This window comes from Trachurus trachurus (genome assembly GCF_905171665.1).
Source record: "Trachurus trachurus genome assembly, chromosome: 1".
Lineage (NCBI taxonomy): Eukaryota > Metazoa > Chordata > Actinopteri > Carangiformes > Carangidae > Trachurus > Trachurus trachurus.
This window is the reverse complement of record NC_139891.1, coordinates 9,345,538-9,355,528: the sequence shown is the minus strand read 5'-3', so window position 1 is coordinate 9,355,528 and position 9,991 is coordinate 9,345,538.

Sequence of the window (9,991 nt, the reverse complement as noted above, 5' to 3'; positions counted from 1 at the left end):
GCTCACACGAAGACACACTGATGGATGAGCGAGTAGCTGAGCAGGCAGGCAAATGAGAAAGAGCAGGCGACAGGAAACCAAATTTCTAGTAACTGGCACAAAGGACACAAGACAAGCCATTGCCTGCTTCTCTCCTATTCTCCACGCTTGCAAATACAGTGGTTTAATACAGCCACGCTGTTCACATTTACACTTTTTTTTTCTTCCACTTCAATGTGGCCCCTTAAGTGATTTTCTAAGCTGGTGCTCTGCTCTGATGAATCCTGGTTTTATACTGTAACTGTGACATGTCTAAGAGAATTACCAAACACATAAGTTAAAGACAAAGACTGTGCTGTGATTCTGGCTATATTTATTTGGAATAACATCACTCAGAGAAATAGTTAGAAGCTCAAGACCATGTGATCATGATAGAGATGTGTGTCTGTGGTGGGAAAACCCAATCTTGCTCTTGGGGAGGACACAGGATGACTCTTCTAGACAAAGACAAAGTTTGTCCAAAAAAGGTTGGTGTATCTGTCAACAAAGGCGTTCAGAGGAAACAGGAAACCCCCAGCACAAGGCTGGCCAGCCATCAGTGTAACATCTTGACTCGCATGGCACTGAGCTGACTAGTGATGTGACTTGATCACTCAGTCAGTAAGTGAGATACCATGTCATGTTTAAAGGGCTTGCCCCACTGTTGCAGTCAATCCAAAAAACGTTAGGAAACAAAAGCTGACAAGAGATACATGAGGAGGCACCAGGGAACTGAAACGGACAAATTGACATTGAGCTGGTGACAATGGGAGGTATAAATAGAGGCAAGGTGATGAGGGAAGTAGGTTCAGGTGTGAGAGTGGAGGAGGGAGCCAGGTGATTAGAGATAAAGCCAGGTGAGTAAGTGGAACAGGGAAAAAAAAAGTCTGATGGGAGGATGGAAAATGGCAGGTCAGATGAAAGGAAAAAAACATAGTCAGAGAGATGTAAACAAGGGCTGAGGGGAAAGGAGAGGCTGAACATGACACCTGGTAATTTCCCAGGAAGGATCTGATACTTAACCTGGGGCTGATGTGATGATGACATACAACATGAGATAACTGTCAGTGAGTTTACCACCCTTCATTCTGTAGTAGATGTCTGTTTAATACATTTTATTAGAGAATATTGCAAATCACTGAACAGATTTACTAACTGCTTTACTGCAAATTTGACTGATTGTTAATATTATTTTTGAATCCCTGGGAAGAGTCTAAAGGCTTTTCAGTATTGAAAAGTATTCAAAATACAATCTGGTCAAAGGACCCGTGTGTATGATTTTGGGGGGTGGGTTGCCAGTCACTCTGGTCCTTAGATCTACTATAAGACTTCTCTGAAAGTGTATATTATAAGACATGAAAATATCACCATAGAACATTATATTAGTAATTAGTCAGTTCACCAGTTGTTTGTGTGACAGAAAAAATAAAAAATGCCAAACATTTCCTTTTCTTTATCACATGTGACCTCTTTAAATTTGCAATTTGAATGTAATACAATTTTTTAGCAAACAATTTCTAATATTCTTCATAAAGTACAGTTAGTCAAATGAAAATGAATCAAAATCTATTTAAGGTGACCTGGGCTGTGCATAGTGCATGATATCATCTCTATTGCCCTTTATTTATTTTACAAAATTGCATTATTGTTTCCAAGAAACATCCTCATGATCCAGCAACCATGAAGGCTGTAAAATAAATTCTTAGTCTCTCTTGTGTAATTATGAACTTCTGTGTTGCTTCAGTGTTCTTGAAGTGAACACTGAGCCTTCTACTTCTACCTGGCCTTGTTTTTGTACCAACATGTAAGCTCAAAGCAATCTTGTAAGGACAAAAAGAAGAAAACACACGTTTTGTCTTTGGTATGAGATTAATTGAGAGCTCAAGATGTTTGTCATTGACATTGTTGCTAGAGTCTATTTTTGTCTATTTTAGCATAAGAAGTGAATATTAACCACGTGGGGGCAAATGGTAAATCAAATTGTGGCATCACAGATATTTATAAATTTAGGGGGTGAGAGTTGATTCCTCATTAAGACACACAGCCAAATAAATTTGAAATGAGAATAAATATAAATATAACAAAAAACAAAACAAAGGAAGAGATATAAAAGATGTTGCTTGATTTTCATCCTGACAGCCAAGTCAAAAAGCTAAAGTAAAAACCCAAACTCAATCACCCAGTGTCAAGCTAAAATCAGATGCTGGCGCCATTAAAATGCAAACGCAATTTTATTTCATTTTCATGTTTCATCCTTTGTTACCTGCAGAATGTTGTTGTGATTTTTCTTTAACCTTGCCTCACCTCGCTCAAGTGTTTGTCTTTTCCGTCTTAAGTAGACTGACTCACAGGTCGCCACGTAGTGGATGTTTTCACTATCTCCCTGCAAAAGATTATTCACTCCTTGCATACTCAGGCACTTTATTCAAACAGGGAATTGACTTTGTTGGGAAAATAGGGCAACTACAAACAAAAACAAAGCTCTGGATGCCATTTCTGTTTACCATGGGACTAACAGTCCTGTACAGTGAGGGAACAAACTGTAATGATGCATTTTGGAAGCACAATCCATTTAATTAGTGAATAATCTGGTCAGCTAGTGTTGTAAAAGCTGCAAGCTTAGTTTGTCACAATAACAGAAGTGTATGAGAAGACAAAAAACACAGTTGTTTTGTGGGAAATGTGGAGCAAAATACACATAAAATGAACGATCAGAAAGCTACATTTTCCATTTATTTCCAGTTCTGCTGATTTTAAATCAAAGAGACAGAGACTTGTGTGAGATATGGTTTACTGATTGAGTTTATTTTGAAATACATTTAAAAGCATTGAGTTGTTGAAGAAAGAATGTCAACATGAACATTTTTGGGGGGAGAATTCTTTCTTTCTTTCTTTCTTTCTTTCTTTCTTTCTTTCTTTCTACACTCTGTCATTTTACTTCTTTCTTTCTTTTTCTACCCTCTCTGTCTTTTTACTTCTTTCTTTACCCTCTCTGTCTTTTTACTTCTTTCTTTCTTTCTTTCTTTCTTTCTTTCTTTCTTTCTTTCTTTCTTTCTTTCTTTCTTTCTTTCTTTCTTTCTTTCTTTCTTTCTTTCTTTTTCCTCCTGCCTTCAACTAACTTTGGGCTTAAACTCAGTGTTTGGAAAAGGGTGTAGGTCTCTAGGAGACAGGGTCTGTGGGTGACAACTGAAGCATTTTCTGTGTAACGACTGACTAATACACAGGCGCACACACACACACACACACACACACACACGCGCACATACACACAGATACGCCGGTGTGTTCTAACAGACAACACTCTGTGACACCTGCACCCACTCGCAAACAAACAAATGCAAAGACAGATAGTGACAGGTGAGGTCATGTGTACGCACGCACTTACACGCACACATAAACAGACACACCTCTCCTCAGCTCCTGAGTTGATCAGAGACTGTTACAGTGTCACCTCGCTCCCCAGCTCAAACCCCCCAGGAGATCGCTCTCTGTCACCGACGCCACCCTGCAGACAGCCTCGCGCAACACACTCTGTGCTCTACCCGGCTGAGTGTGTGCGTGTGTGTGTGTGTTTCCACAAGAATTTAGAAGTGTTTACAGTATGAATCCAGAGAGTCACAAAGTGTTAATCACATCAACATCAGTTAAACTGCCTCTGAAAAGAAAGGTAAACAGTTCAAGTGTAGTTAGCTTTGAGTCAACTGTAAATGAAGAAAAATATTCCCCCCAAGAGCAGCAGTTCAAAGTGGCTAATTTCACATCTTGTTTTACAGTTTTGGCTACATAGACCGAAGAAAAAAAAGAAGTCCATGTTGCAGTTAATATTATATTGTTTCCCAGCTGAGAAGGACATAATTCTTTTCATCTCTCACAAGGCCCAGGGAAATGTGGATTCTACGCACACAGAGCAACAAAGAAGTAGCACAGACTCTTGTAGTCCCTCTGTTTTGACATCTCCAGGCAGAATGCCACAGCTGAGCTAATGGTGTGGTACATGATAAAATGTAGGTTTATGAGGGATTAGCCGACTGTGCATGTGTGTGTGTTTGTGCGTGCAACCGACACACGAATGCGCGTGCACTCAGGCACACGAGATTCCCCAAGTTTAGTGATGCATTAGCGATGTTTACGACAGCTTTGAGTGGAGCTTACCCCATGCTCCAGCAACATCATCACCCCCACCCCCCCTCCACTCCTCCACTCCCCTCCATCACCTCCAGCAGTCCTACACACACTCACACACTGGCCTCGGAGACCAGTGTGACAGGGGTTTAGTTAAAGACTGGAATTCTCAGTCACAGATGGTCAGGTCAGTGAGATTGGGAGCGGTGGTGGTGGAGGGTGGGTGTGTGTTGAGGAAGGGGGAGGGGGGGGGGGGGTGTTCATCCTGTTTTTCATACTGTGGAGTTCAAATGGAGGGAGATAGTCTTTATAACGACTGGTGGCAGGGGTGTTGATAAAGATAAAGCGCTGAGAAACTACAGACATAGGTGGGGGGCCAGAAGTTGCACAGGCTCCCCATGGAATCTAATTGGCCACCGTGGGCGCCCACCCCCAGTTCGATTGAGGGAGTGATACTGTAGGTGTCTCATTATTATCATAAAGATAGATAACTGAGGAGGACCACCAGACATAAACCACCAGGCCTTGGTCAAACTGATGTGACTGTTAAAAACTCCCTGGTGGGGAAATCTATAAAACTACCACAGTGACACAACGACATTCATATCAGCTACAAGTCAACCACAAACAGGTGGAAAACAACCACAAAGATACACACAATGGTCATAAAGACAGCAGAAACCAGAAACCAGACAGAGATGAGCTCAAAGGAAAATCAAACAGTTGACGTACAGTATGATCCCAAAGACTTGGAAAAACAACCACAGTCCCAAACTGACCTCAAAAGATGACCACAAAAAGATACAGAATGAACACAAATTCAAAAAGACAAAAAAAAGATGGCAAAATGGCCCTATGGATAAAAATGACCTCAAAGAGATGTTATATGACAATGGATAGGAGATTAATGACTTCAAAGAGGTGCAGAATAGCCATAAAGATGCAAAATGAGAGAGAGAAAAAATATGCAAGATGAGCACACACAGATAAAATGAAGACAGAGACGGAAAACAACCACAAAGAGATGCAAAACGACCTAAAGACCAAAAGCCTGACCAGAGAGATAATTCATTAAATAGAGGCAGCAGCAGAATTGTGGGTGTGGTCGGCAAAACATCAACAGAAAGAATCTTGGTTTGTTGCAAATGGGTGAAACATGGTTTTAAGTAGAATTTAATTGGCTGTTCAGGTCTGCACTACAGTCATTTTTATAATGTATTATTAAAATCCCAAATAGCCTGTATTTAGCAGGACACACACTTATGCAATCTGACAGTCTGCGGCTGGGACCTCCAAGTGTTCATAGCCTGCAGCAGTGTTTAAAGCAGTCCACGCTAAACGCCACAGAGCATCTCATTGACTGTAATTTTACTAGATTTTTTTGTTCACTGAATAGATTTTTTTTTTTTTGCTTTCGGAAAATAGTTTTGTCTCTAGAAGCTCAAAGGGAATTGTGCTCTACCTACAAATTACATTTTGGTGTATATTTATTTTATTTAACCTTTATTTATCCAGGAAGGATCCTTTGAGATTAACAATCTCTTTCCCAAGGATGTCCTGGTTTTCCAACTGACATGCAGTACTTCAGTGTGTGTGGGTGTGTACGTGTGAGTGTGGACATGTTTGAGTACACTGGTGGAGGTGTGATTTGTATGTATCTATGGTATTTTAGCCATTTACTTGCGTTTAGAATGGTACGATGTAGTAAGAGGTGTTTATTGTCAGTACAGTCAATCTTACAAAAACACTAAAAACTGCTCGGTTCTCCCCTCCTATCTCAAGTGACAGATTAAACATCTTTGTAATGGATTTTTTTTTTCCCTTTTTTTTTTTTGCATCTAAAAGACAGGCTGTGTTTGATAAATGACACACACACACACACACACACACACACACACACACACACACACACACACACACACACACACACACACACACACACTTAGCTAAGAGCTTAACAAACTGGAATCTTCTTAAATCTATACTAATCCATTATCCTCTGGGTGCGCTGTTTCTGTGGGAGGGACCACTGTTGTACTGTGCTGTGCTGATGTTGTTGTGTTAATATATAACCAGTCTACATACAGTGTGTGTGTGTACGACTACATATTTGCAGAATATTCATGAAGGATGTATATTAGTTTTGGGTTTATTCAAATTGCCATTGCAGCTGACATAGCATCATGTATATTATATATGCGTGTGTGTGAAGGAAAACTCAGAAAAGTGCTTAAACAATGCAATACCACTGAGGACCAGTTGAGACTGACCCCAAATATCCATAATGTAATAATAGACCATATTTTATTTATTTTATTTTTTTGTTATTAACTCTATTCACTCTTGCCAGTATTCTGGTGGGCCTTATGGGGGTAATTCAATAATTCATTTGGTATTACATCTCAAAGACTGGTATGTTTGGGAGCATGGCATGTTTGATTGACATGTCTGGTCCGGATTGACAGACAACCAGTAATGAGGCAGCATCTGTTGTGTTCTGTAGTGCAACAAAACACCAATCACAGATGATTATGATGTTGACAAAGTTACCCAGAAGATAGCACTTATTCAGCCTCTGCAGGAGCCGACTGTTAAAAAAAAAAAAAAAAAAACATTCATCATGGGTAGGTTCATCGTGGAGCTGGTTTGTGAGGTTAGGTTATGAGTTACTGCTGAGGCTTTAAGCAATTAGCAGGATTTTAGAGGTGTTGTAGTGAACTCCTGCTGGCTGGGGGAAGAAACTGGTCAAAGCAACAGATCCAGGATTTTCATTACTAATTATTTTTTCAGTTTTTCAGGCAATAATGTGGAATTGATGGGGGGGAAAAAGGAGGGGGGGGGGTTATGATTTTTGAGATTTACATCACTATTTTCATAAATTTTTCCAATTACAATGACTTTTAAAATCATTCATGTAAATAAAAACATTGTTGAAAGACAACCCGTATGACATACACCAAACTGTAACATCAAAGAACTTTAGTACTATCATTAAAAAAGTTTTAAAGAAATCAATACATTTTTGTAATATATCTGTAACATTTCCTCACAGCTTTTATTGTCATGTTGACAACATGCACCATGCAGTAAAGCTCACAGACCATGGTCATTACAGAACCGTCTGGTTGACTTCAATACCCTGCATGGCAGTTAATTCTTTATTGCTCTTCATGCAAACGGGCTAACCTCTTTTAATCTGTGATTACATGTTGTGCTTTGTATTACTAATTTAATGTTTTACATTGATTAATGAACTATAAAATACTGAGAAGTCTGTGTATGGTATCTTAAGGGTGTACAATTTACTTCCTTTGCTTTTTTTCACATCAGAATGAACCGTCACAGATTTCAGAGTGAGGACAACAAAGACAAATCTTGATTGTTATTGTGCTGACAAGCAAGCAGATGTATGTCAAAGAGCATGAATATCCTTATAACCGATTGTCTGATTCCATGAGCTTTAGGCAGATATGTAGAAGGCCTAATTCCAGGAACACATGTTGTTCAAAGGATTGTTGCTTCATAATTCCCAGGAGTCATCCAGGGATACTGTGAGCCCCCCTACAGTATGTGTTTATGGCACACCCTCAGCACTGAGAGCTCTTTGAGTGGAGCCATTAACCTGACCTTTAAGACGAAGACAGGTTGAAGTATTCATAGGAATATAATAAAGAACAAACAGGTTGCATGTATTTTTATTCCACTCTGTCAGTTTTATTTTTTCTCTTCGTCTTTCCTGCTTCACTATTTCATTGTATCTGCTAATCCACTCAAATAATGCACTCAGTATGTAGGAGTTTTCCGGTAAACGTTTTCTCATGCTGAGTGAATTTGGGATCATTTAAATACTAAATATAAATTGAGATAGTTTTCCCTCTGGATGATATATTTCATCGTTTGAAAAGTATCTCATCTATGCTTTTACTTAAATCTAATGTACACTGGAAATTCATTTCTTTCTTTTCTTCTATCCTGTGCCGATCTGTTCTTCCATCCCTGCCTCATCCATTATTCATGTCGCTTTACTTTATCTGTCTCTAACATAAACCGACTCCACTTGAGCTGTAAGCAGATACATGTTACCTCTCCATACATCTATTTACCCATATTTTCACCGTCCTGTCCTTTTCGAAAAGAAACACATTTGTTTTTCCGAACATGAATCATCTGTTTTTTTTCCCACTCCATTATAAACCCAGATAAGATGACTGTCCTATCCATTTACACAGCAATTATAGCGCACCTGTGCCAGCATGCCGTTGCTGCTCATACTATTACCTGATTTCTTATGCTTATCATTCCATTTGATATTAAAGGAAAATCAATATGAAATAAGACGACATCACGCTGGGAAGCAACCTCTGTGAAAGGGAGGAAAGCTATGACAAATATCTTTCTAACTACATTACAGACCTGAATCAACACAGGCCCAATGGTGTGTTGAGGAAATTACACTAGATTTCACTTGAACATCCAGCACATCCATTTCATTGCTCTCCTGCTCTTATGTAACACGCAGAAATAATCAACATACAATGGGATTTAAAGGGGACATATTATGGAAGTATCACCTTTTGAAGGCTCTTTAACTCTTTCGCGACCATTGATGAGTAAACTCGTCACAGCCTGCCGAACATTCACGACCATCGACGAGTTAACTCGTCAAAACCGTTTTTTTACAGATTACGATAATAGACACTCTGAGGTACCCTGTGTGTGAATATGGTAGTCCTCTGATATGTAAAAATGTTTTAAACTAAAATCAAAACATAATGTTTTTTATAAACTGTGTGATCTTGGTTTTGTTTGAGTAATCGTTCTCCTTGAATGCTGCTCTGGGGACAGCGTGCAGCGCTGTGCGGCTGTCGGCTACAGTGTTGCGACTTTCTCGCTGAATCTGGCGACTTTCCAAACCCTCTTGGTGACTTTTTTTTTTGACAAAAGCGACCGACGACAAATCTGGCGACTTTTTCCGGTGCTGTTACAAACGTTTCTGGTTTGGAGACTCGGATCTGAAAGCCGGTTATCTCTGCTGTTTTCACGGTGCAGCGGAGCGGGGCTGTGCAGCGGGGGCTGTGACCGGCCGCCCCCGCCCCAGAGCACTCATCGCCGGCCAGTCACACAGCAGTGTCACGGAGCTGCTGCGCTGCAGCCAGAGACCCACACCGCTGCACCGCTGCTCTCCACGCTGCCACACCCCCCAGATTTGCCTACAAATATATTTATTTAGCCGTAGAAATTATTTGGGAGACATGCCACACTGCAGAGTAGCGGTAAAATGAGCAGATTGCCACTTGACACAAAAGTGCGTTTTTCTCTGAAACTAGAGCGGGAGCTCCGTTTTTGGAGAAACCCAGCTCTCTTCTTCTACTTCGTACTCACGAACGAAACGCCGTTTTTTCGAGGAGCAGTTTTTGAAGTCACTCTTCAACCACGTGAAGACCGTTTGTTTCTAGGTGATGTACGAGTTCGGTTCGACGTGAGAAAAAGGTAAACAAATAGCCAAAAACATGTGGTCCTGAGCGGATGTGCTGAGGAATTAGTGTGGTCGCGAAAGAGTTAACATATATTTGGGTGTTTGTCTTGCCTTCCGGCCCCCAAAATGTGAGAATTGACAAAAAAAATCTGTAATGTGCAGGCTCCCTTGAAATCCATGTGGTTTTACAAGCTGTTCCCTCAGTTGTCTTCCAGTGATGTAACTAGGTTTTGAATTTGCATAACACCACCCCTACCTGGGACCGGTAGAAGGGGCGGGCGGGGCAAGCAGCGGTTCATTTGCATTTAAAGGGACAGGCAGTGAAACCAGCCATTCTGAACAGGGCTGTTTAGAGAGGATGAAAAGAGCTGTGAT